Source organism: Macaca nemestrina, chromosome 6 (genome assembly GCF_043159975.1).
Source record: "Macaca nemestrina isolate mMacNem1 chromosome 6, mMacNem.hap1, whole genome shotgun sequence".
NCBI lineage: Eukaryota > Metazoa > Chordata > Mammalia > Primates > Cercopithecidae > Macaca > Macaca nemestrina.
This window is the reverse complement of record NC_092130.1, coordinates 149,810,839-149,837,668: the sequence shown is the minus strand read 5'-3', so window position 1 is coordinate 149,837,668 and position 26,830 is coordinate 149,810,839. Positions and strand designations below refer to the sequence as shown.

Below are 26,830 nucleotides of genomic sequence, written 5' to 3'. Positions count from 1 at the left end.
CACTCCTTTATGCCACCCAGGTGACACCACTCTAAAATGTGCTACCACTCAAGTATTATGAACTTCAGCACTATCAGTGTCCCTAGGGAAGACTGCAGTAGAAACAGTATATACAAAAAAAAGGATATATGATTTTTTCCCCCAACAGATAAGATAAATGTGGCCTAGCAGTAAATATTGAAGGAATAAAATCCCTTTGGGATAACAGAAATGCAGAACTGTAAAAATGTATAAAGGGTTTGATTGATGGTTTTGTTAGTAACAAGGTATGTATTAAAGAGAGAGAGAAAGAGGCAACAAAATAGGAAAAAGAAATACGAGCCAGCACTTTTAAGAGAATATGATTTCAGAAAGAAAAGAAAATGTTAAAATTCAGCGCCAAACCTAGAATGAGATCTGTGGAATGTAGGCCAGGTGACAGATTCCTGAGTCAGGACCTATTGGTCCTAATGGCTTTAATGGAAGTGGATTACCTTACTTTACATATGTTAATGATTGACCTTGGAAATTAAGACCCAACCAGGCTATGGCTAATAAATACATTCACCTCTGCAACAGACAAGAGCTACTCTTTTGTCTTCCCATACAATGCATACTTATAATACAAGTAAATCACCTTGTAATCTTTTTCATGTAAAATTCTACAAAAATAACATTAAAATACATTAAGCATTTAAAAATGTTCATGAATAAAGTGAGATGGCAACTTTCTATCCTTATGAAATAACTGTGCCTGAAAGAGGACTTAACCAGATAACCTTGCAGAATCTCTTCCATTTCTAAACCTATCTGTCTTTAGTTCTTCAGCAAGTTTATGGAGAATCTATTTTTAGACTGATTTTATAGATGGGAAAATAGAGGAAGTAATGGTAAATGGACTTCCCAAGGTGTTAGAGAGGATGTCTATTGGAGTTAAAATTATAATTTACAGTCCCTTAATTGCCCAACTAATTACCAAGCCTGCTGTTAAAAGCACTAAGTTATATTTTTTGAATATAAAGTTTGATGCACATTTCCTCTGATATCAAGAGAATTACATCAAATAGAAAGCCTGCTCCACTTTTTATGGGTATTTCAAATTGAATTCTGCACCAATTACGTGTGGTTTTGAGAAGTATGCTGCCCACAATATGTAGGATAACTCACTTGTGCAGGACACACAGACACAGTTGTGAATTCTTTGACCTTTCTGTGCCTTTTGAATTCTCTTCAAGATGCAATAAACATACAAAATACATCTGCGTTGATGTAAACCAAGAGTTTGGAAAACCAAACTTTGTTATTATATGCATGATATAGCAAAGATGAACATAGTTACATGTTATGAAATATGTTTTGCACCAATTTAAAATTTTAAAAGCACACTAACAAATGTACATTCATTTCAAGAAATAGGAATTGTTTCATCTGTTCCAGGCACTGCGGAAGACACTGGATAGGAATGCGCAAGAAGACAGTGTAAGCTGAGAAGAGGCCCAATCTAACTTGTATTTAGCAAGGCTCACTCTGGTTGCTGGCTTCTGAATAGACTTTAGGGGGTGTTATGGGATGAATTCACAAGTGCTCCCCCTAGTAGTCATATGTTGAAATCCTAACCCCCAGTAACTCAGAATGTGGCTGTATTTGGAGATACAGTCTTTAAAGAGGTCATTAAGGTAAAATGAGGTCACTAGTCTTATTATATTAAGGGTAGACTACTGATATAGCTTGGCTGTGTCCCCACCCAAATCTCATCTTGAATTTTAGCTTCCGTAATTCCTATGTGTTGTGGGAGGCACCCAGTGGGAGGTAACTGAATCAGGTAGCTGAATGGGGGTGGGTCTTTCCTGTGCTGTTCTCGTGATAGTAAGTCTCAAGACATCTGATGGTTTTATGAAGGGGAGTTCTCCTGCACACATTCTCTTGCCTGACACTATATAAGAAGTGACTTTGCTCCTCATTTGACTTTCACCATCATTGTGAGGCCTCCCCAGCCCTGTGGAACTGTGAGTCAATTAAACCTCTTTCTTTTATAAATTACCCAATCTTAGGTATGTCTTTATTAGCAGTGTGAGAACAGACTAATACAACTACCCTTAATATAATACGATGGTGTCCTACAAGAAGAAGAAATTGGCACACAGAGGGAAGACCATATGAAGACACAGGGAGAAGATGGTCATCTAAAAGCTGAAAGAGGCCCACAGAAAAAACCAACCCTGCTGACACATGAAGTATGGTCTGGGACTTTATGCCTCCAGAATTGTGAGAACATTAAGCCACCCAGTCTATGCTACATTGTAAAGACAGCCCCAATAAACTCATATGGAAGCAATCCAATGAAGCCACAGGAAACAGTGAAAATGTCCAGGTATCATTAAAATTATTCTAATATTATTAAACGGTATGGTTGAATTCCGAAAATGGCACTCTTTCTGATGCAGCATGTTGTCTAAATACAAAAGAATAGCCAGGGACCTGATGATTACTATTTTCTTGCTTTTGATACAGTTCATATATAGGATTAATGTTTTCTACATATTATACAAAAGTTTTGAATAAAATTTCAAAACTAAGAGAAGAAAATGAATGGAAACAAAGAGCCCTAGGACAGACAGCTGCCAGGAGTATCAAAAAAAAAAGTCTAGAAACATAATTTCTGAATAGGCCTTTCAAGTAGCATGCCCAAGCACTGTCTGTACAGTTGTAGCTGGTGATGTTAGGTTATTATTAATCTCATCTTGCTACTGCTGAGTCTACCTGACGTCCAGGGCCATGTTGTTTATTAATTTAAGAGGTCAGTGGACTGCTACAAAGAATAGCTGTCGTAGAAGTTGATGTGGATCACAATTTTCTTTCCCTCATGTTGATTTTGGCTTAGCTTTTATCCATGATTTTCTAAATTAGGAGTTTAAACACTGGGGTTATGAGAGGCAGGATTAGGAAAGTGTTCCCAGAATGACTCTTCTCTTCGAAAGACCAAAAACCCAAAATGTGTCTCCTTACCCATTATTTGCCTTGCTCCCAAATAAACTACCTAACAAGAAAAAAAAGGGGGGTTTAAAGGAAGACATCTCCCACACAGCTGGTTATATATTGATAAATAAATCCAATTTTTTTCGCATGCCAGAATGTGACCACTGGGAATCTTCCCAGTAAAATATTAACCAACTCTGTCCTTATTGAATCAAAACAATGAATAACAAAAGAGGACTTTGACTCTAATCTGAAGCCATAAAACAAACTGGATGAGGCATGATAATTCAACAGGAAAGAGATTACTGACCCTTCATAGACTGGCAGCTCTTTAAATTAAGATGACTCCTAAGAGAAAAGGTAAGGTTCTTACAGGTCAGGCAGCAGGCTTTCTTGTTAAAATTAAAGTTGAGTATTAGTCCACTGAGTTTATAAGGAAAACAAAGCAAATATAAATAAGAAAGAATAGAATTCTCAGAGTGGTTTAGTAGAGTGTCACAAAATCGGACAGACATATATTAGCTGAATTCTAACACCCTTAAATTGTCAGGCTATAGAAAATTAACATTTTAAGCCTCAATTCCATTTATATAAATGGGATAATAATACTTGCTTCCCAGAGAGATTGTGAAGACAAAACAAAGTAGCATATGTAAAGCATTTAGGACAATGCCTGGTACTTGGAAGACACAGTAACTATTACATTTTTATGTCTTCCTTTCTGCCTTTCCCAAGAATATATTTATAGCATTGCCTGAACCCTCAACTAATTTTTATCAAGGAATGTGAAGGCAAGACACTCTTTAAAGTTTGTTGATGTTTTCCAAACTTAGAAGACCAAGTGATCTGGCAAATATTTCTAACATACTTTCTTCTTCCCACTTTACCTTCCTTCTTTCTTCTCTTATTTGCTATTATAGTTGTCTAGAGTAGAAAATCTGTGTCATTCTAGTGACTACGTGAGAAAGGATGAAAAAAAAAGAAACACTAGAGGTAATACTTGAATCACTAATATGAATTTTATAAGAAATATGCTTAATAGTCAACTAAATATCGAAATCAAAAACAAACTAGATTGAAAGTACTTTTAGTTTGTCTTAGTGAGGTTGGGCTGCCATAACAGAATGCCACAGACTGGGTGACTGAAAAGTACATTAATTCCATCATGGAGGTCCCCACCATCCTTTTGACCTAATCTAATTTTAATTACTTCCTAAAAGCCTCATTTCCAAATAACATCACATTGGTTGTCAGGTTTCAAACACGTGAATGAGAGGGGCACAATTCAGTCCACCACATAGTTTAGAAACAAATATGTTTTTTCTCTATATTTCAAACAAATAAAAGCATCCCTGTTGAAAAACTCTAAGAAGTTTCATGAGTAGGTTGTTAGCCCCCAGTGCCTTATAGAAGGTAGGTACTCAGAAATTATTTCAAATGAAACCTAAACAAAGACCTGCAGGAATAAGCTTTATTAAAGCACAAAAGAACTACCAAATTTTGGAAGATCCACATTTCTATTTAGACAAAGCATTCAACACAATCTCAAAAAACAAATAAGGATATATTGAAAAATGCCATTTCCAAAATGGAAAATGGCTTAGGAAAGAAAAAAATACTAGTAAAAATGCAAAATTCCACCGAGTTTTGGATCTTGTAGGAGATAAGATTAAATCATACCACTGCATTAGGGATGAGGAAAAAAGACTTTGCAAGTATGAAAAATAAAGTAGTGGAACTGTAAGAAAAAGTATGAATGAGGGCCTCCTACAGCAGAAGTCAAATACATGGAAATAAAATTATCAAAAGAGATGAGTTAGGTAGGAAAGAATCCACTGCATGATTTGGAATTAGGACTGGCAACAAAGGTAAGTGAGATGTTTTATGAAGTTTCTGGCTGTATGGTCCCTATTCTGAGAGGAAATACTGCTGGGAATGAGAAAGAGGCAAGAAATTTAGAAAGTGGCTATGGTTGTGTCAGAAGTACTAACATGAACGTGGACAAGAATTCCTGACACTACATCATCTCCTGGCAAAAGGAGTCAAAATCATGACCCCAGTAGAAATGGCAGGCTAGTGCCCAATGACATCTTGCCGTTGTTCTCCATGAAGTTGCCTCTTGGGGTTGACTACATAATTTGCAGGGCCTAGTGCAAAATGAAAATTTGTGGTCCTGACTGGGAACAGAGAAGTCAATCATTTCCTCCCAAGGGCCTGTGACTCCATCCCACATCAGATTGGTGTAGTACAACAGATTGCAACTTCCCTGCTGGGATGCCCTTAGTATTTGAATGAGTACAGCCTTCGGAGAAGATAGCCACAGTCTTATTCTCCTCTGAAACACCACGAGGCACTTGCCTAATCCTGATTTTCCCTGGGCCAACACCCAAGTGCCCCCTACAGGCAGAAGGCATGGGCAGATGCAGACATCTCCGCCCGCACAATCCAAAGTGCAGCAGCCCTTTTGAGGCTCCAAGACGCCAAACCCCCAGGTCACATTATATTGTTTCGTTGAACTTCACTTTTAAAACACAGAGTCAAAAATACAATTATTAAGAACTTCAAGACTGTAACAACATGGACAGGTAGCGGTGACTCACACCTGTAATCCCAGCACTTTGGGAGGCCAAGGCAGGTGGATCACCTGAGGTCAAGAGTTCGAGACCAGCCTGGCCAACATGGTGAAACCCTGTCTCTGGATAAAAAAACAAACAAACAAACAAAAAATACAAAAAATAGCTGGGCGTGATGGCGGGTGCCCTGTAATCCTAACTACTCGGGAGGCTGAGGCAGAGAATTGCTTGCAGTGAGCCAAGATTGTGCCATTGCACTCCAGCCTGGGTGACAGAGTGAGACTCTACCTCAAAAAAAAAAAAAAAAAAAAAAAGACTGTAACCACAGAGCATTAAACTCCAACATCTAAAACATCTACAAGATTTGAAAAAGATGGCACTGTTAAAATTGTTCGCTGTTTGCTATGTTTTCTTTAACCCAATGTCAAAGACATGGGAACTTTTCTTTCTAAAACTAGGTATTTTTATCATTATCATTATAAAACATTGCACTCAACACAGTAAAATAAATCTCAAGTAATACAGAAGGATGGAAAAGTAAAAATATCTCAATGCCTCCTGTCCCCAGAAACCAAGGGTTAACCTTAGTAGATTTCTCAGTTATACTAGTGGCTAGGGATGTAAAATTAAATAAAATACACCTTTAATTCTTCCTTTGTCAACAATGAAAATGAAAACTATAGCTTTCAAAATCTTCTATACCGTTCCCAACTCCTTTTTTTCTTTTTTTTTTTTTTCTTGAGACAGAGTTTCACACTCGTAGCCTAGGCTGGAGTGCAATGGCGTGATCTTGGCTCATTGCAACCTCTGCCTCCCGGGTTCAAGCAATTCTCCTGCCTCAACCTCCGGAGTAGCTGGGATTACAGGAGCCCGCCACCACGCCCGGTTAATTTTTTTAAACATTCTCCTGGTCATATTTAGCCATTGCCCTGGTGGTGTATCAATTCATACTCTCTCCTTTTTTATCCTAAGTACCTGCTGGATAATTTTTCATATAGGGTATTATGTGTAATGGTCTGGATTTATACATGTTCAAAATGTAAATTTGGATACGATATGTAATAGACATTTTGAAGTATACTGGAGAATTTTACAAGTTGACAATTATTTTTGCTATAACTTTTAAGTCCTGGTTGCGTTGCTTTCTAGGATTCAGAGTTGCTAAGATAATTATTCTCTTCCTGTTGTAAACAAATGACCTCCATGTCTCCAGGAGCTTTTAAGAATTATTCCGTTCCTTTGGAATTTTGAAATTAAAATAGAATGATTTCTTTTATTTATTTATTTATTATTATTATACTTTAAGTTCTAGGGTACATGTGCATAACGTGCAGGTTTGTTACATATGTGTACTTGTGCCATGTTGGTGTTCTACACTAGTCTTTTTCATGATTTGTCTTAGTATTCAGTTTGCCCTCAAGGTCTCCCAAAACCTGAACTTTCTACTTTTGGGGGAAAATGTGTCCTATTAACTTTTATAATTATTTTGTCTTCTATAGAGATTATTTGAAGATTTGTTATACTTACTTTTATATTTTGCATCTCTAAATTTTATTCTGAATTACGGCAGATTTTGTTAACTTTATATTCTATATAATCAATTCTGTTTCCAGCCATGCTCATTCCATTATTCATTCATCCCAAGTGCTTGATTAATTTTAACATTAATTGGCATATCATCTGGCCTTAAATTAGTACCCATTTAACATTTGAGTATACTAATTGCTCCAAAGTCACTATCAAAACTTTCTTCATTTTATGCAGAGAATGGGACTCTGTTATGTCTGTGACTAAAATATTAAAGTTATTATGTTGAAAAAAGTTTGAAAATAAGCGTAGACAGATTCAAAGAATAACTAAGATGTCTCATTTTTGGAAACAAAGATTACATGTGGTAAGTAAAAGACAGTGATGTAAATTAAACTGACTTGGAGAAGAACATAAACTACAACTTCCCCAAGAGGAAAAACATTAGAATAAAGTAATTATTCCAAGAAATAGAAGATACTTGATTGACTAAATATAGACAAAGCTAGACAGACTGGATTAAGAGTAAGTTATGAAGAGATGGTGGTTAAAACTCTGAATATGTGAAGGATATTGGTATCTGATTATTGTTCAAAATACCAGACACTGGTTTAAAGAAGATACAATTAGACATAGCCTTATTAATTAACAGCTTACATTTTCAAGGTGCCTCATTACTATAATTACTCACAACAGATCAGGGGAAAACTTTTCTCACATCTTTCTGTGAATCAGCATTAGTAACAGAGATTTGAATCCTCAATTCTGTATTTAGTACCCTTAACTATTTTGATCTCATATTATTTGACCACATTTCATTAAAAGAACCAACATATTTCTACTTTAGGTACAAGGTTTTATTGATTTTGAACATATGGGGCATATAATTAAATTTAGCATTATATTTTCTAGTGAATAGACTAACTCAATACATGAGAAATACATACATTAATAGCTAATAGATTAAAATCAGCAAAATTCTTAAGAAGCTACTATAGTTTGGTTTGTATTACCCTTTCAAATCTCATCTTGAAATTTGATTTCCAGTGTAGTTGGGACTTAGTGGGAGGTTTTCTGGGTCATGGTGGCAGATCCCTTATGAATAGATTAATGCCCTTTCTGAGGAAGTAAGTTCTCATTCTATTAGTTCTTGTGAGAGCTTGTTGTTAAAAACAGCACCTCCATCTCCCTCTCTCTTGCTTCCTCTCTCACCATGTAACTTCTGCAAATGCTGTCTCCTCTTTACCTTCCATCGTGAGTGGAAGCAGCCAGAGGCCCTCACCAGAAGCAGATGCTGGTCCCATGCTTCTCATACAGCCTGCAGAACCATGAGCCAAATAATATTTTTTTTAGCAATTACTCAGCCTCAGGTATTCCTCTAGAGCAACACAAATGGACTACAACAGAAGCCTATCTATCAAACGTTGTACCATTCACTGAAGTATTGTAAATCAATGAAATGACAAATATTAATAGCAAGCTGTTAACTTAAGAAAGTTAATACTTTCTATTACACCATCATGGAAATTGGACCAGTCAAGTGTCTGTGGATTCAGATTTGCTTGAATTTGTTTTGTTTTTAAATGTACAACCCTTCAGAGTTTATTTTCTCTGGGTCAAGAAGCATAGCATTCTAGTTCTAAAGGAGTTTTTTAAATAGGGATTATTCCTTAATAAAAAGTATACAGTTGGGTCAGCTTGTGGTTTACAATAAAAGATACTATGACTAGTGGAGAATGAATCAAATAGTACTTCCAATTACCTTCTACCCAAGAGAGTTTGATCTCATTATTTTGTTTGAATTTCTAAACCCATACTTTCATCCTTCTTTGGTCATGTTCCCAGAAACATCTGACGTATTTAAAACAAATAAATAATTTGTAGCTGTTGCTTCAGATGAGTGAGGAAATGACCAAATTAGTATTTTCTCTGGGTCAACATGTGCTCTGTGAAAAATAGGATAAATAGTAGATAGCCTGAACAAAATTGGAGCCTGGCCAATGGAAAAATAGAGAAGTCTGCTCTTTGATGTATTGGAGCACTCATTAAAGGAAAAAAAAAAACAGCTAAAAAAGAACTCACCCTTTTTCATCAATATCATGTTTTATGAGAAAGAAATGAAGTATCCAATGATGAAAATTATGATTCTTCTCACACTGGAAACATGGAAGTTTTGAAATGCAAGACTTTCAGAAACCCATTCTAATCTAGTACTGAAATATTTCTTGCACCAATCATAATCATAACTTTTTAATTGTGTTGACATCTCAGAAAGACTACGTAAAATTTGCCATTTTGGGGAAATCACTATAGAATAAGTTAAAACTTGGGCTGGGCGTGGTGGCTCACGCCTATAATCCCTGAACTTTGGGAGGCTGAGGCGGGTGAATCACAAGGTCAGGAAATCGAGATCAGCCTGGTTAACACGGTGAAACCTCATCTCTACTAAAAATACAAAAAATTAGCTGGGTGTGGTGGCACACGCCTGTAGTCCCAGCTACTCGGGAGGCTGAGGCAGGGGAATCACTTGAACCCGGGAGGCAGAGGTTGCAGTGAGCCAAGATTGTGCCATTGCACTCCAGCCTGGGTGAGAGAGCAAGGCTCCGTCTCAAAAAACAAAACAAAACAAACAACTTGCGCTGGTCTAAATTTCATCATGATAGTATAATTTAAATTCTTATTGTAGTCTGTTTCTTGTTCTATACCATGTATATGGATGGTTAAAATGGTTATAGTTGCTTTCTGGGTAGTTATTTCCTTTAATATGGCAAAATAGAAATTATGCTTTTAAAGATGCAGATCAAGTGAAAGGGTTTTCTTTCAGTCATCAGGATTAATTTCTTTGTTTTAGCAACTATTATAATTTTAGATGAACTCTCATTTGCTAAGGAAGAAGAAAAAAATCAGTGACAGTACACATTTCAGGTAATCTACATTTATCTGCCATTACGAATGAATTTGGATAATGTCTCAGACTTCCACCTCTTTATTTTACACATTAGGAAAACCGAGGATGAGACAGACTAGAAAATGCAACTTAATGTCAGCAGTCAGCTATTATATTTAGATATCAAGCTAAGACTAAAACTCAGACTTCTGACTTTTAGTTGGTTAGCCTTTCCACAATATACTGCATCTCCTTAACATAAAAAGATTTTAAAAACATATTAAGTGAGATGGGAAAAGAAATTCAAAGTAACTAAGAGCTTCTAAGAAAGCAGTAGTTGTAGATTAGCCTTGAAAAGGGAGAGTTTTTTCTTCTACATTTCTTATAAAGTCATGTTTTAGATTTTAGGTTGAATAATTATGTGTCTGCCTAAAAAGGATCATAAGTAGATTGCTAGGTGTGTTACACATAGAATGATTTAAGTCCTGAAGATCAAATTCCTTTGTTTTCCTCCCAAATGGTTGTTTACATTCTATTTTTTGCAGCGTAACTCACTTTCCAAACCAATGTTATTGCCGTAAATAGATCAATGAACTCACTGTAATAAATCATTACTAGGTTTTAAAAAAATAAATATAAAAAGACTATGAAAACTACATAGCTAGAATGTAGTTTTCTAAACAAGTGGACATAAGACCAATAAAAGGCAAGCCCTTCTTTTGGAACATTAACATGGCATTACCATTGGCAGAACTACTAGTTGATAGGTGACAACACATCTTCAAGATAAAGATTCTGAGGGAAACATAAGATATTGCCAGTGTTCAAATAAGTCATTGTAACAGAAAGAAGAGCTTACTAGAAATCTGGGCAAGGGAAAGTCTGTGGATGAACAATGAGTGCTGAAAGGCTGTTCACAGAAAGCACACATTGAAAAGGGATGAGGTTGGAATATGGCATGTACATCTGGTATACCCGCTGACCTCTCTAGAACCTGTTTTAAATTTCACATTCAAGAATTCTTGTTTCAGTTATTTACTCTCTGCCATAAAGTTTTGGAAGATAGGATTCTGATAGGTGAATAAATAATGCAGTGACTTGAGTATAGAGACAAAGATCAATGTGGAGACTGGGAAACCACAGATTCATTGGAGGAAAGTCAAAGCGGGTCAGAGACCCTTTCCAGCTCAGAAAGTCTATTAGTTCAACCTTTAAAGCCAACAGGAGATTTTATAAAAGGCAGCAGAATTGAAACCATGGAAAAAGAAAAAGAATGGCAATAAAGGTATTTTATCTAGTTTACCCTTATTGAAAAATCCAGAAGTAAAGACACAATAAAAATATAATGATAGATTTAATTCAGTAAGGCTGTGTCAAAAAGAATATGGCAAATAATGAGATAATATCATATAGGATTCAATCTTGAGATAAGAATTTTCTCTTATCAGGTATGTATGGCCTAATGAAGGAAGTATAATTTTTAACCACCCAGGTTTTTTGTTTTATTTTTAGCCATTGATTTATGATAGAAATAAGCATTGAGAAGGAACCTTAAACTGTATCTTTTTTCTTCAGGTTTCATTTGAGCAAAGAACTGTGACTTTAATCACCCTGTATGTCTTTCATATGTACGTCAATAGAACTAAAATCAAAATTACTTTAAATAACTGTCTGAACTATCTGCAACTGTAGTCACACAGAAAACATTTAACCAAAATGTAAATTAAGTCAATTTAATATCACCATTCTTGGAAATATTTTCTTTATCAGTCATAGTAACTAGATAGAAAAGCATTCACAATCAAGTTTTTAAAATACCCAAGAAAATAAAGGAATTTATAGGAATATTATTTTTCCCTGAAATAAATTTATTTTACAATATTTAAAAAACAGAAGGTAGCAGTTTCTTACATACCCACAAAGAAACTTACTTTTAATAAGAATATACATTAAATAGTGTTCAATAATTTAAAAATAAAACAAACACAATAAATCACTTATAGAAACAATAAAGCAGATATAAAACTGCAAAAAAAAAGTTAAATCAACATTATGACAAAAAGAATTAAGGGAAAACTAAATGGAGTAAAAAACAGAAGGAAAGATACCAGGCACAAACAGAGAAAACAGGGATGCAAACTAAAAATAGTAAACTTCTTGGGAGAAGTTAAAAGAGTAATTAGTTCAGAACTGGTAGTTATATGTATAGAAAGAAACATTTTAATCAGAAAAAAAAAAGAAAAAGAAAAACCTGACGTTTTGCCTAGGCAAATTTAATCAGAACTGAACAACTAGAAATATCTCAATAAAAACTTAAATTTCAAAGATAAATAGGTAACCCAAGAAGTATTCTAGGAGGACAATAATTTTAAAAATATTAGCTTCAGCCTTCCTCTATGCAAAAATAAATGTCAGAAAGTAATTATATGAAGGCAGCCAGTGAAACTGGGGAGGGGTCAGAGGGTGAAGGAAGCTCCTAGCTGAATTTTTTAATAATTTCAACTGAGCACGAATTTTCCTGAACAGAATCCAGAAGGGGAGTGTGGGGAGGAGTGGGGAGGAGTGGGGAGGAGGAAGAGGCAGCAGGGGTGACGGGGTGGCAGTGCAAATAAGAAGTGCAGATACAAGCGCAGAAGCCACAGCCAAGGATGCAGGCATGTTGAGAGAGCAAGGCCTAATAGCCCTGCTTGTTTTTTCAGTGGGGAGGCTTGTAACTTGGGGCACGATCTCAGCACTGCACATGGAACATTCTCCAAGATAGACCACGACAGGCCACAAAACAAGTCGCAATAAATTTAAGAAAACCGAAGTACTCTCTCAGACAAGATTGGAATAAAATTGGAAATTAACTCCAAAAGGAACCCTCAAAACAGTACAAACACATGGAAATTAAATAATCTGCTCCTGAATGATTGAGTCAACAATGAAATAAAGATGGAAATTTAAAAATGCTTTGAACTGAACAAAAATAATGACACAGCCCATCAAAATCTCTGGGATAAAACAAAAGGGGTGCTAAGAGGAAAGTTCATAACATTAAATGCCTACATCAGAAAATCTGAAAGAGCACAAACAGACAATCTAAGGTCACCCTCACCAAAGTATAGAAACAAGAACAATCCAAACCCAAACCCAGCAGAAGAAAAGAAACAAAGATTAGAGTAGAACTAAATGAAGTTGAAAAAATAACAACCAGCAAAAAAAAAAAAAAAAAAAAGAGAGAGAAGGATAAATGAAACAAAAGCTGGCTCTTTGAAAAGATTAATAAAATTGATAGACCTTTAGTGAGATTAACCAACACAAGAAAGAGAAGATCCAAATAAGCTCAATTAGAAATGAAATAGGAGATATTACAACCAATACTACAGAAATACAAAAAATCATTCAAGACTACTATGAACACCTATATGTGCACAAACTAGAAAACCTAGAGGAGGTGGTAAACTCTTGGAAATATACAACCCTCCTACTTTCAACCAGGAAGAAACAGAAACTCTGAACAGACCAATAACAACTAATAAGATTGAAGCAGTAATAAAAAAATTTGCCCACAAGGATGCCCACTCTCACCACTCCTATTCAATGTAGTATTGGAAGTTCTGGCCAGGGCAATCAGGCAGGAGAAAGAAATAAAGGTATTCAAATCAAAAGAGAGGAAGTTAAATTGTCTCTGTTTGCAGACAAATCTGAAGGCATCACATAACCTGGCTTCAAACTATACTGTGAGGCCATAGTCACCAAATCAGCATGGTACTAGTATAAAAATAGGCACATAGACCAATGGAACAGAATAGAGAACCCAGAAATAAAACCAAATACTTACAGCCAACTGATCTTTGACAAAGCAAACAAAAACATAAAATGGGGAAAGGAGACCTTGTTCAACAAATGGTCCTGGGATAATTGGCAAGCCACGTGCAGGAGAATGAAACTGAATCCTCATCTCTCACCTTATATAAAAATCAACTCAAGATGGATCAAAGACTTAAATCTAAGACCTGAAACCATAAAAATTCTAAAAGATAACATCAGAAAAATCCTTCTAGACATTGACTTAGGCAAAGACTTCATGACCAAAAACCCAAAAGCAAATGTGATAAAAACAAAGATAAATAGATGGAATTTAAACGAAAAGACTTCTGCACAGCAAAAGAAATAATCAGCAAAGTAAACAGACAACCCACAGAGTGGGAGAAAATCTTCACAATCCATATATCTGACAAAGGACTAATATACAGAGTCTACAAAGAATTCAAACAAATCAGCAAGAAAAAAACAATCCCATCAAAAAGTGGGCTAAGGACATGAATAGACAATTCTCAAAGGAAGATATACAAATGACCAACAAGCATACAGAAAAATGCTCAACGTCACTAATTATAATGGATAGGAAAATAAAAACCACAATGTGATACCACCTTACTCCTCCAAGAATGGTCACAATTTAAAAATTTTAAAAAAATAGGTGTTTGTGTGGATGTGGTGGTGGGAAGGTAAACTAGTACAACCACTATGGAAAACAGTGTGGACATTCCTTAAAGAAATAAAAGGGAAACTACCATTTGATTCAGCAATCCCACTACTAGGTATCTACCCAGAGGAAAACAAGTTATTATATGAAAAATATTCTTGCACATGCATGCTTATAGCAGCAAAATTCACAATTGCAAAGATATGGAACCAGCCTAAATGCCCATGAACCAACAAGTGAATAAAGAAAATGTAATATATATATATATATCATACACACACACACACACACACACACACATACATCATGGAATACTACTCAGTCATAAAAAGGAACAAAATAATGTCATTTGCAGCAATCTGGATGGAGTTGGAAACCATTATTCTAAGTGAAGTAACTTAGGAATGGAATACCAAACATCATATGTTCTTACTTATGTTATGTAGGAGCTAAGCTATGAAGATGCAAAGGAGTAAGAATGATATAATGGACTCTGAGAATTTGGGGTGAAGAGTGGGAAGGGAGTGAGGGACAAAAGACTGCATATTGGGTGCAGTGTACACTGCTCATATGATGGGTGCGCCAGAATCTCAGAAATCACACCTAAAGAACGTATCCATGTAACCAAACACCACCTGTTCCCCAAAAACTATTGAAATCATCATCCTCATTTTTAAAAATTTAAATAATGTCTGGGTGTGGTGGCTCACACCTGTAATCCCCGCACTTTGGGAGGCTGAGGCGTGCGGATCACAAGGTCAGGAGATCAAGACCATCCTGGCTAACACGGTGAAACCCCGTCTCTACTAAAAATACAAAAAATTAGCCGGGTGAGGTGGCGGGCGCCTGTAGTCCCAGCTACTCAGGAGGCTGAGGCAGGAGAATGGAGTGAATCCAGGAGGTGGAGCCTGCAGTGAACCGAGATTGCGCCACTGCCCTCCAGCCTGGGCGACACAGCGAGACTCCGTCTCAAAAAAATAAAAATAAAATAATAAAATAAAATAAAATAAATAAAAATTTCAAAAGAAATTAGTTATAATACAAAACCTTCCATTTCAAAAAAGTATTTTGCTAATTAATTGTTTGCTAGCTAAACACCTTTTATATCAAAAAGATGACTGGAATTTATCTAAAATCTGAAAGATTCAGAATATTTATCATCTTATTTTTTTCCTACAGAAGTGATAATTATTTTGAGTATACAAGCATATACCATGCAATAGTTGGAATATAGTTGTACTAAAATAAAATTCATTGTTTATCTGAAATTCAAATTTGACCGAGTATCCTGTATTTACTCTGGCAACCTTATGCATAAGTGAATTGGGTTGAGGAAACAAGAACCAAATTGGCTATACAGAAGGACTTTTTAAATAGCTATGAATTTTGGCTACCAAATACCATGTAGAGGCTACCACAGTGGTATCAAGTCCCCTCCCCAATAACTCTAAGACATCTACATCACCGCTACGGTTCTATTCTGCTGGAACTCCTAAGCACTTAGGGCTTTTCCAACACATCTAGCATCTGAGTAAAATATGGGAGAGCCTTACTCCATATCATAGTCAGCTTTTGGAACCATGTTTGTAATTTGTTTTACTGCCTAGAGGACTCTCAGGCTAACTCATTATTCCATTTCAGACAAAATCCCTGAAAAAAAAAATCTATTTCTTTATTTAGCACAGAAACCACTTTTATTTTAGAGTTCCAAAGCAGAGCCCATATCCTCTTCTCCTCAAATCAAACATTCCTGCAATCTTCATGCCTAGCTTACAATTGAACTGGGTCTGCATCTCCTGAATAAAACGTATCACTCTCAACCTCATCCCCAAAAGCCTCAAGTTTCTGGCATCTTTCTCTTTCCTGATAGTTCCCTCTTCCTATATTTGCACTATTTTTGTTCTCAGTATGCACTGCAACACAATTTCCCCGTGTGGACCAAAGCCATACTATAGAAACAAATAAGAACCCCAACCGACAATTGCTGCAAAGTTCACTATTATTCCTATCATAGAAAAACAGCATCAAGCATAATGACAGTTAGAAGTGTGCATTCAACTAAGGAAGTAAACCAAATTAAATTCCAGGAATATCATTTAATTAATATAAAATTAGCTTTACATTCACAGTTTATTATATGATAGAAGAAATAAAGCTCTATTACTTGTTACTTGTATCTTTTGTTCTAAGATTGCATTAAAATTATAACTTACAGCTTTTTACATTTATAGCTATAACAAGATTTCAAAAACTCAAGAAAATCAAATGCTTTCTATAATACTGTACACTGATAATAATTAGATAATGATGATCTAAAACCCCTCTAAATGTTGATGTGCCTTTTAAACCTTAATTCACTCAGCATATACTGCTCACCAGGTTTTTGCACAGGACTATGCTGCGGTCTTTGGAGATATCAAATACATGGCACTGCAATACAATCTTTCTTTGAATTACAATCTAATTATCAAGAGACGAATGTATTATTTGACATAAAATGTCAAAATGTAAAATATCTTCAATGACGGTGCAACATTTTCTAAATTTTTCAACTAACTCAAGCTCTTAACGTCTCCTACACAAGTGCTTAAAAGAAAAGGTGTTATATGATAAAAATTAATTAAGGATGGAATTAAGAATTCAGCAATGCAGTTGCAGTCTGCCATGCTTTCTGAGATGAGCTCTTCTTAATCTGGCACACGCTTTCCCTCTCACCCCCTTGCATAACCAGGTTTGCTCAAGCCATAATTATGATAGTTTGTTCCATAGCTGCGGTATCTGTATGTGCCATTTTTCACATCTCTCCCCTTTTTACAGCTGATGAGTTTGTCTTCCAATGTCTACATTTGCAGTTTGGTTCTGCCAGGTTTAATTAGTTACTGCTGGTAATAATATCGGATCTCATGACCTACTTGTTTCTCTATCTCCTTAGTGACTGCCAAATGGAACAAATACACATAATCAGAAAATAAAGACTAAAGACGCTATTTGAGCGGAGGATAAATTAAGGAATAATCTACTATCAAACAGAATAAGAAAAGCATAAGCATGCAGAAAATGCAATAATCCCTCATTAGAACTCCCTTAACCTTTTCTGCAGCTCACATGCATCCACGAGGACCTCCAGCATTGCCTAAGAAGCTGCTTGGAGTCTTCCTTTAAGTTAGATTTTTCTTTTGTTTCTATCATATTGTCTTCCACTCCTACTATCCATTCAGACACCCACGGAAAAGTTATAAATTGAAAAGCCTTCTAGAGAAAGAGCTACTGTGAACTAAGTAATGCTGTGATTTCTAGAAAGCTTTTAATTTTAAGCACAAATGGAAATATGCATGTCATGATTGATGATGTGCTGAGGCATATGTGTTTATGACCTTCAAAAATAGGTTTCAAATACCAAAAAAGAAAAAGTTCTTTAATACGCTACTTTTATTGTACTACCTCACTGTGCTTGTATCATTGGTTTGTCATCATACATATATTTATAGCCAGAAATCCACCTGTCTTGGTTAATATTCCAAGTCAATTAAACTGTGGGAAAATCTCAGACTAAACCTTAGTGTTACGCAGGAGAACATAATTTTTTTAATTTCAACTTTTATTTTAGATACATGTTTGTTACATAAGGATATTGCACCCGCATAGTGAACATAGTACCCAATAGGTTGTTTTTCAACCCACAGCCTCATCCTTCCCTACCCCCTGTAGCAGTGTTTATTGTTCTTATGTTTATGTCCATGTGTGCTCCATGATTAGCACCCACTTATAGTGACAGCATGCAGTATTTTGTTTTCTATTCCTGTGTTAATTTGATTAGAATTATTATCTCCACATCCATCCATTTTGCTGCAAAGAACATGATTTCATTCTTTTTTATAGCTGCATTATATTCCCTAATGTATATGCACCATATTTTCTTTATCTAATCCATCATGGATGGACATGTAGGTTGATTCTACGTCTTTGCAATTTGTGAATAGCATGGCAATCAGCATACGAGTGCATGCATCTTTTAGGTATAATGATCTAGGGAAAATACAATTTAAGACAATAAAACCTTGCTATAAAACTGAAGAAATTTAAAGTGCTCTAGCTGTTTAGTTAATGCTCTCTCATTTCATTCAACAGTGTACTTTTTATCTAAATTGCACTATAACTGTCTTAGCTCATCTGAAAATCCTGCCATAGAACTGAACTTAGAAAGTCAGTTTTCATAGTGAGAAAATTCCAAAACTCCATTAAACATTTTTAAAGCCAAAAAAAGTCAGTCTTCCTTGGGAATAACTTAAAAAAAAATTTTTACACCATTCATATAATAAAAGAGTCATTTAATTTATAGATACATTAATGATATGCCAATATAAAGAGATTCTGAGTCTTGGCTAAAACAAACAAGATAAACAAAAATGAATCATTTGCATATTTTAAAAATTTATTTTATGAAAGCACTTGGGGATTATAGACAGAGTCTAAGCTCCAGTGTCCAAGTTTACATAAAACATCATTTGGGGGAGTTTTTTATAGAGCTCCAATAAATGCCAAAATTTCTACATGGGCCCTATATTTATTAAGACAAAACCCAAGTGATTTTCAAAAGATTGAATTCAGGACTCTTGATCAATTAGACATTTCTGTTTTATAAGTTTGATCTTTAATTTTTTTTTAAAGGAGGGAACGTGGCAAAGTTCACGAGAAGGAGCAAACAGTATTTGAAGACCTCTTTGAAAAGTCTCCCCAGGAGCAGGAAGATAGGCGCCCGCTGTACCAGTCAGAGACACCACCCTACTGTGATGTTAATAAGATGAAGGGTACTAGTACAAAAAGCCACAGTAATTATAGGAAGAGGTAAATACTTTTTTTTGTTATTCACAGACTGCCTCTCCGTGCAGCCTGCACGTTAACACAAGAGTTTTTGTTACACTAGATGCACATGTGAATTAAACATTTCTTTAGAATTTTGCCTTTCACTAATAGGTCAGAGAAGAACCACAATAGGGACAAATCATTGCCAGTCATATAGGATATTAGAAGATGCCTACATCTCCTAATTCTTTTGTTCTGCCTTTCAAGAAAGTTATTTTGCCACCAATTTTTCAAATACCTGTCACAAATATTAATGCCAACTGGTTTCCAGAATCATGTGGCTTAAAGGGATAATAGACTAACAAGACCATTTTATATATACCCAAGAGGGCACCCAAAAGTAAAATACAAGATAGGGAAACAGAATACAGTCATGGAATTCCTGTAAAATTTCTTTAACATCTCATTGAGTCTCTTCTGCAGAAAAACGATGTCAAAAAAGAGACGGAAAACAACATTGGCTTTTAGCCAAGTGTGAAGTTCTGTATTTAGTAATCCTGAATTGTCACAATAATCATGCGATTATTTAGCTTAATGTGGTTTCCTGAATATATAACTGAAAAGAAAAAAAAAATGGATTCTGATCCGCTGAATCCAAGAATGTATGAAATTCTAAAACGAAGTTCTTGTGCAAAAGCTTGGCATGAGTCTATTTCCCTAAATGAATCAAGTGACAAGCAGGGAGGTTGTCAGGAAGTAGAGATATTTCTTTTTCTTTGCAAAAGGAGCAAGCATATATTTAAATCCCTAGTTGGTTTAACTAATTGGTGTGGAGTGAAGTAAATTAGTGGCCCTAATGCAGACAGTTCAGAGCCTGACAATATGGGAGCATGTAGGTTATGATCTGATCCTACGTAATAGTGGCTATGCCCTAAACACAGATTATGGAAAGAAGATAAAATAAGCATGTGTCCCTGACCTTGAGGAGAATCATTTCTAGGACACTGTTTCAGCCCTCTGCATATATGATTCACTTAATATTTGCCTGCTTTTCAGAACTTAAAAAACAGGATTTTTTTCTTCAATGATAGAGAAAGGTTGAACCATTGAGATGTAATCTGCTACAGATAATAAGTGAAAAGGTCTAAATATGCCATAGACACTCTCCCACAATTCTTTATGAATGTGGTCTGTGATTTATAATTGCTTTAAAGAGTCAGGCTCAATGGTGGGGGTGGTGTATAGCTAGGGAGAAGTGGTCAAAGGGAACGCCATTCTTGGGGCAAGTGTCTTAATTCACGATTATTGCATAAGCTCACTCAGACTACACAGATATAGAGAATGTCCTTAGAATAGAAAATCCTGGACTTGGAAAGAAAACAGTGGTGACCAAATCCAATCCTTCCCCATAAGCAGAAAATGACCCTGAAACATCTAGGATTTTACAGCACTCAATCCCTCCAGTCATTAAGAGCTTTCTGCCTTTGACAAGGCCCAAATCATTTTTGCACAGCTGTGACTACGAGACAGGGCTACCTTTTACACAATTGATATCTGCCTCCCTGTGGCATCTCTCCATTGGTTTATTCCCTAGGATTTCATCTAAATTGCTATGAAAATATTGAACAACGCGGGGTCAGAGTCCTCCCCCCAGATATGCAAGGATCACCTGGTTAACACTCCTTGCTTAATCTCCTGAGGCTCCCCTAATTGTTCGGTTCTCTGTGGGAAAGCAGCCTCTGAATCTAAGGATAGTATCTGTGTGCTGCCTATCAAATGCAGAAGAGGGATTTTACAACCTATCAAACTCAAAAGAGGGACTTGGCAAGACCCTTCTGAGTGATTTCACTTTGGCTGTGAGTTATTAGCACTTCTCTTTTAAGTACCAGCAGACCATCTTTTCTAGAATTTGGCTCGAGATAAAGGCGGGGTGCCAAAACTGATTTCATATACTTCTCAATGTAGTCCACAACTAACCCTAGGCCTACTAAAAAAAAAAAAAACAATTACATCTCAGCATCCTTATAAAATTATAATTATGCCACGGTTCCAACATTGGAGAGGAAAACACTGATTTGACACTCAATATGTCCACATGGGACAAAATCTCTTCTGAGAACATTTACATTTTTAGTGATATCTTACAACATCTTAAAATAGCAACAACAACAAAAATCCTTTGGTGTGCAGGAGGACCACCAATGTTTTAAGATGGTGTTTTTTAGATCTATTTCCATGGAATATGCATGTCAACCTCTCATTTTTCTTCAAGCTCCTCCTTTGGCTTCAGTATCTCCACACTTGCTTTTCCCTAAACTTCTCTGACTTTCCTTTGTTAGTCCCTTTTACTATATTCTCTTCCTACACTTGTCTGTTATTGTTGGCGTTTTCCTTATTTTCTCTACATTATTTCCTTCAATAATATCCTCCCGTGACTTCAGCAACTGCCAAAAAGTCAATAACTTCCCAAACCTGTATTTCTGGCCCTAACAACTTCCGGGAGCTCACTCATGAGTAAAACCCCATACTCTGTCATCCCTGCCTCTGGATCATGCTGCCTTCTTTATGAAAGGCCCCTTCCTCCCACCTTTCTGACTGGCATAATTTAACTCACTCTTCATAGCGCAACATCAATGTCCATTCACGTTTGTAACTGGCTAATACTTACCTCACTGCACGACACCTGCTATATGGATGCATATGGCTTATCCCTAAGCCATAAGCTCCTTGAGGACAAGAACTGCAGCATATCCACCTTTATTTTTCTAGGACTTAGACCAATGCATGAACTATTCCAGGGGCTAAAATGAAATAGAATATGAAATGAGTTTCTCACTAAGCAGAGGCGTTGAGGTGCCGGTGCTTGCAACTCAGTCACTGAATACGTAAAGCAAGTGCTTTTTCAGATGGGTATTTGTTGTGCATGCTTACAAAGCATGCATGGTTTATCCTCTCAATGGCCTGTGCTTAATGCTCCCTAGGTACCCTGGGGCTTGGTAATCTTTGAAAGCACTGCACCAAAGTTAGAAGCCTAGCAAGCGTGCACAGATAATGGCATTTAAAGCTAGAACTTCGCCTTCCTGTTAGAATAACCCAACTAGCGCATTCTCACAATAAAACAAAATATTTGTCAAAGTTTATATGATTTCTCAGTGAAATATTCTGCAAGCTATGAAATGTAGCCACCTCTAAATAAACATAGCAATGCATAGCATAGCATCCCAAAGTAAAACTGAAAATCAGTTATCTTTTCAATGCAAATGAACATAGAGAATCTCACGTCCCACAGTACTTCCTGTGTCTTCTAAATTCCCATGATTAAATGTTCCAAGTGTTTGTTTAGAATGGTCTTGATGTTAGTCACAGTGTTACAGTGAGAACCATGATATTTTTACAGAGAACTCCAGGATCTGAAGGAGCCACAGAGACATGGTTGTTAGCAGGAGCAGGGACAAGATTTAAAGGTGGATGCTGAAATGATCAATGCAGCCTTTTTGTGTGTGTGTGAAAAAGAATGAATAGAAAGATTTGTAATGAGATGAACAGCACAAAAACAAAGGTAACCCATAGAATATCACGAGAGAATATATCCTTCCTGGGGAGTATCATGCACTAATGGGAAACACAGTTAAGTGAAAAAGAATGGACAGGTTAGGAACCAAGAGCAAATGAGCTTCAACCATGTGCTAGGCATGGGCTGGGTGCTGCACACTGGTTGACACTGGACATTAGAAGAAAGTTGATCTAATACCTATTTAGTCTCCATTTTTAAAATGAAAATATTTATTTTGAGATTAGCAGCTTCCTCTCTAATGAATCTTATGTATCCTCTATGAATACTTTGCAGCTATAAATGAAAGAAGTCAAATGAGAGTTTCTCTGTATTCACCCCACTTCCAATCCAGAGATTCTTGTAAATGATATCTGAATCATATCATTACTTGTCTTGTCTTAGAATAATGTACATTTGGATAATGGGCAAAGTAAATGTGCATAACATGGCAGAGAATGAGCAAGGTTACATGAGTATAAAATACACTCATTAAAGAAAAAAAAGTTTATCATGGAGGATCAGCAATATTGGATGGGACAGTAAAATGAATATGTACCTATATATAATTAGAGAAAGTATTTCTTTCATCTTTCTCCGTTCCCTGTGGCACTTAAGTGCACAAGAAATGTTCTTTGAAGTCAAGGAGCACCGTCTACTGGATTTGGAGAACATGATGCTGGGAACAATTCAAACGGAGTTTCATTTTCTAAAGTACAGATGAATGTCTTAAGAATTAACAATGTAGAACACGATAGGTAAAAATGAACAATGTGATAAAAACAAACTTGAACATGCTGCTCAATGCCCTTGGATTTCTAATAATTACACTCTTTCTCTGAACCTCCTTAGGGCTCGGGTATAATTAAAATAGCAATTACTGACAACAGCAAGATTTTCTCTCATAGATATATGAAATAACTAGCAGCAACATAAATGAGGATGAATGTAAATATTATATTTAAAAGTTTCACATCATACTTCATAGAATGATAGCTTTTTTTAAAAGTATATCTCTGGGTATATAATTTGCAAGTGCATAAACATAGAACTTCCAAGTTAAGAATGCCCCCAGGTAATGAGAATGAGTGCTGCTGTCATATGACATTGGCAAGCCTCTGAAATAGTGCAGCACTGGATTTCTTAACTTTATCTTGCCAGTGTTCAGTGATAAGAATGGAGAGAAATCCATACCGGGCCACTCTTACAACACAGCCCCCAGGGAACCATGCTCAACCCCTGGCACAGGGTGACATGTCTGATGTTGCTCTGCTACATTCTCTCCCAACTCACACTTTTTCTCCTTCTGAAGAGTAGAGTTATGAATGTCTAAGACAAAAGTCAGCATCATCACCTGCTTCTAATCAAGATATTTCATTGTTTTCTGGAACACAGACAGATACCAGTTCTCCCTCCAAAGGGACACATTTTCTAATCAGCATGTCACTAGTGAAAGCACCAGCACCCTTTACTCAACACCTTTCCAGCTGAGTTTATGCACAGGTCGATACCATATCATGGATAGCATGCGACCAAGCCCATTTATGGATTTACAATAAACATTAAAGAATATTACCATGGCTACATACATGGGGAGAAAGTACAGACACTAAATCTCCAGCTGATTGCCATTTCCTTTTATAACAACCTGGTAGTCGTGCAAATTAGTATAACTCTTGAATGCCTTTAAGGAGCAGATATGAGTTTAGTGGGAGTTGTGGCTCATTGACTTTAGTGGGAGAATATGACTCAAATCCTCTGAGTTTTAGAAGGTGATGAGTTAGTTTAGGTTAAAGCAAACCTTGAAACATAATTTGATTGGTTTTTCCTCTATCAGTGATGGATGCTTGATAATCACTTTCTGCCTATTATATCAATAAATCAACTGCAATTCAATTTTAATCTGTAAATAAAGTTAAATCAGGGCTATGAGCAAATTACACGCCTGCATTAGCTACTTAGAGGTGTCATTACTGTCTGTGGTTATTGAGCCAAATATAGATATTTGAGTTTTTAAATTCTAGTTTCAAAGAAGTTGAGATAAATTTGTTGAATGTTCTTACAAGAAACACCATACACTCTGAGAAATTTGTACCTGCCTGAAATTGCAAACATAAATTATGTGATATCAGAACAAATAAGGATTTCTAGCTTCAAGCACCAAGTGATATTATCTTCAGATTGTCAGTAGGCATGCAGGGAACACAATATAGAATGAAGTTAAATGCTCCTCATGGAGAAGAAAAATGGGACAATAATTCCATCTCGGCCTAAGAAATTAAAGCTAGGAAAAATACACAGTGTGTCAACCTGCCGTGTTGTGCTGTGCTCACAGCGGACTCCATCATACAGGCAGTGTTACAGCACCTAGCACGTTATGAGTGCTCAATAAATATCACAGAATGATATTAACCAGTGCAAGGCACCACAGGCTCTAAATCTCTAACATAATGGGACATGTCTATATGAATGTGAAGCACAGCAGGCTGGATGAAAGCAAATGTCAGCCCAGGAGATAGAAAGGAGACTGGCCAAGCCTCTGTGAGAATGGTGAGAGTTAGAACCACCCAGAAAAAAATGGTGACCACTGCACTTAGTTCTGTTTGTGTGGACAGATAATTCCTCAGCCTTCTGTGACTGAAATCAACTAAGGAAACCAGAGTGTAATTTTTTTGCCAGTCATATTTGACTCACTGCACCCTTGTGACAAGTTACTGAGAGGCAAACATTCCAGAATGATAACTAATTTCCAGTTAATGGGGGCTATAGAAAGTCATGCATACAGAGCCCTTTCCTCATTCCTTTCGCTGCTGTGGCCACAGCCATAAGTATGCTCAGGCTTCAGAAGAGGCTCGCCTCTAGCATCCACCACTATGGCAAGAAGAAGGTCTGGTTGGACCCCAATGAGACCAATGAAATCGACAATGCCAACTCCCATCAGTAGATCTGGAAGCTGATCAAAGATGGGCTGATCAGTTGGAAGCCTGTGACTGTCCATTCCTGGGCTCGATTCTGGAAAAACACCTTGGCCACCAGAAGGGCAAGCACATGTGCATAGGAAAGCAAAAGCATACGGCCAAATGCCCAAATGCCAGGGCAGGTCACTTCAATAAGAATGAGGATTCTGCACTGGCTGCTCAGAAAGTACCATGAATCTAAGAAGATTGATTGCCACATGTATCACAGCCTGTACCTGAAGATGAAGGGGAATGTGTTCAAAAACAAGCAGATTCTCATGGAATACATCCAGAAGCTGAAGGCAGGCAAGGCCTGCAAGAAGCTCCTGGCTGACCAGGCTGAGGCCCGCAGGTCTAAGACCAAGGAAGCACAAAAGTGCAATGAAGAGCACCTCCAGGCCAAGAAGGGGGAGAAAATCAAGACTTTGTCCAAGCAGAAAGAGACCAAGAAATAAAAGCTCCCCCTTTGCACATACAGGTCTCCATGATTACATAGATCAGCCATTAAAATAAAACAAGCCTTTATCTGAAAAAAAAAAAAAAGGGTCATGCATGTGTATTCTGAACAGGAATGTGTATGTAATTTTATCACATGAATAAAAGTTAAAAGAAATCACCCATAATGCCTGTTAAAAACCTGAACTTAGCACAATTTTGCTCCAAATTAAACTTGAACAAGACTTCCTACAGATTTTAGGATATTAATCAGAACTTAAAAGATATGGACAGGTATTGGACTTTTAAGATAAATGTGATTTTCTTGTATCTTGTTTAACTTTTGTGTTGTCAAAACCACTTCCCTCTTTGAATTAATTATTTAAGTTATCAAGCCTTAGACGGGTTTTGTTTGTTTCCTTGGTTATATTATAGGGAAGAGTTGAGGAAAACAGAGCTCACCAGGATACTGGGAACTGATGTAAACACACTGAAAGTCTAATTCCACCAGTAAAGCAGCCAAGAAAACAAACACCGATTCATGTACAGAGTTCACAACACAGGATAAGGGGAGCTTAAACAAAGCAAGGAGTGGACTTAAAGGGGATTCACATCGTCTGCATCTGCTTTTCTGAATTATGTGTTAATATAGGTTCAGTGGGTAAATCCTAA

The 26,830-nt window shown here is 36.5% G+C and overlaps 1 long non-coding RNA gene and 1 pseudogene across 1 annotated transcript in view; both read left to right on the top strand.

Annotated features, from left to right (window-relative positions):
* Positions 1-3,254: 3,254 nt before the first annotated feature.
* LOC105473007 (uncharacterized) overlaps positions 3,255-26,830 on the top strand; it is a 42,364-nt gene continuing 18,788 nt past the window's right edge. Inside the window, exon 1 of the long non-coding RNA XR_981999.2 lies at positions 3,255-3,315. This is a non-coding gene — a long non-coding RNA (uncharacterized lncRNA). The remainder of the gene's footprint in view (positions 3,316-26,830) is intronic.
* Positions 25,562-26,178, top strand: LOC105473006 (large ribosomal subunit protein eL19-like; annotated as a pseudogene).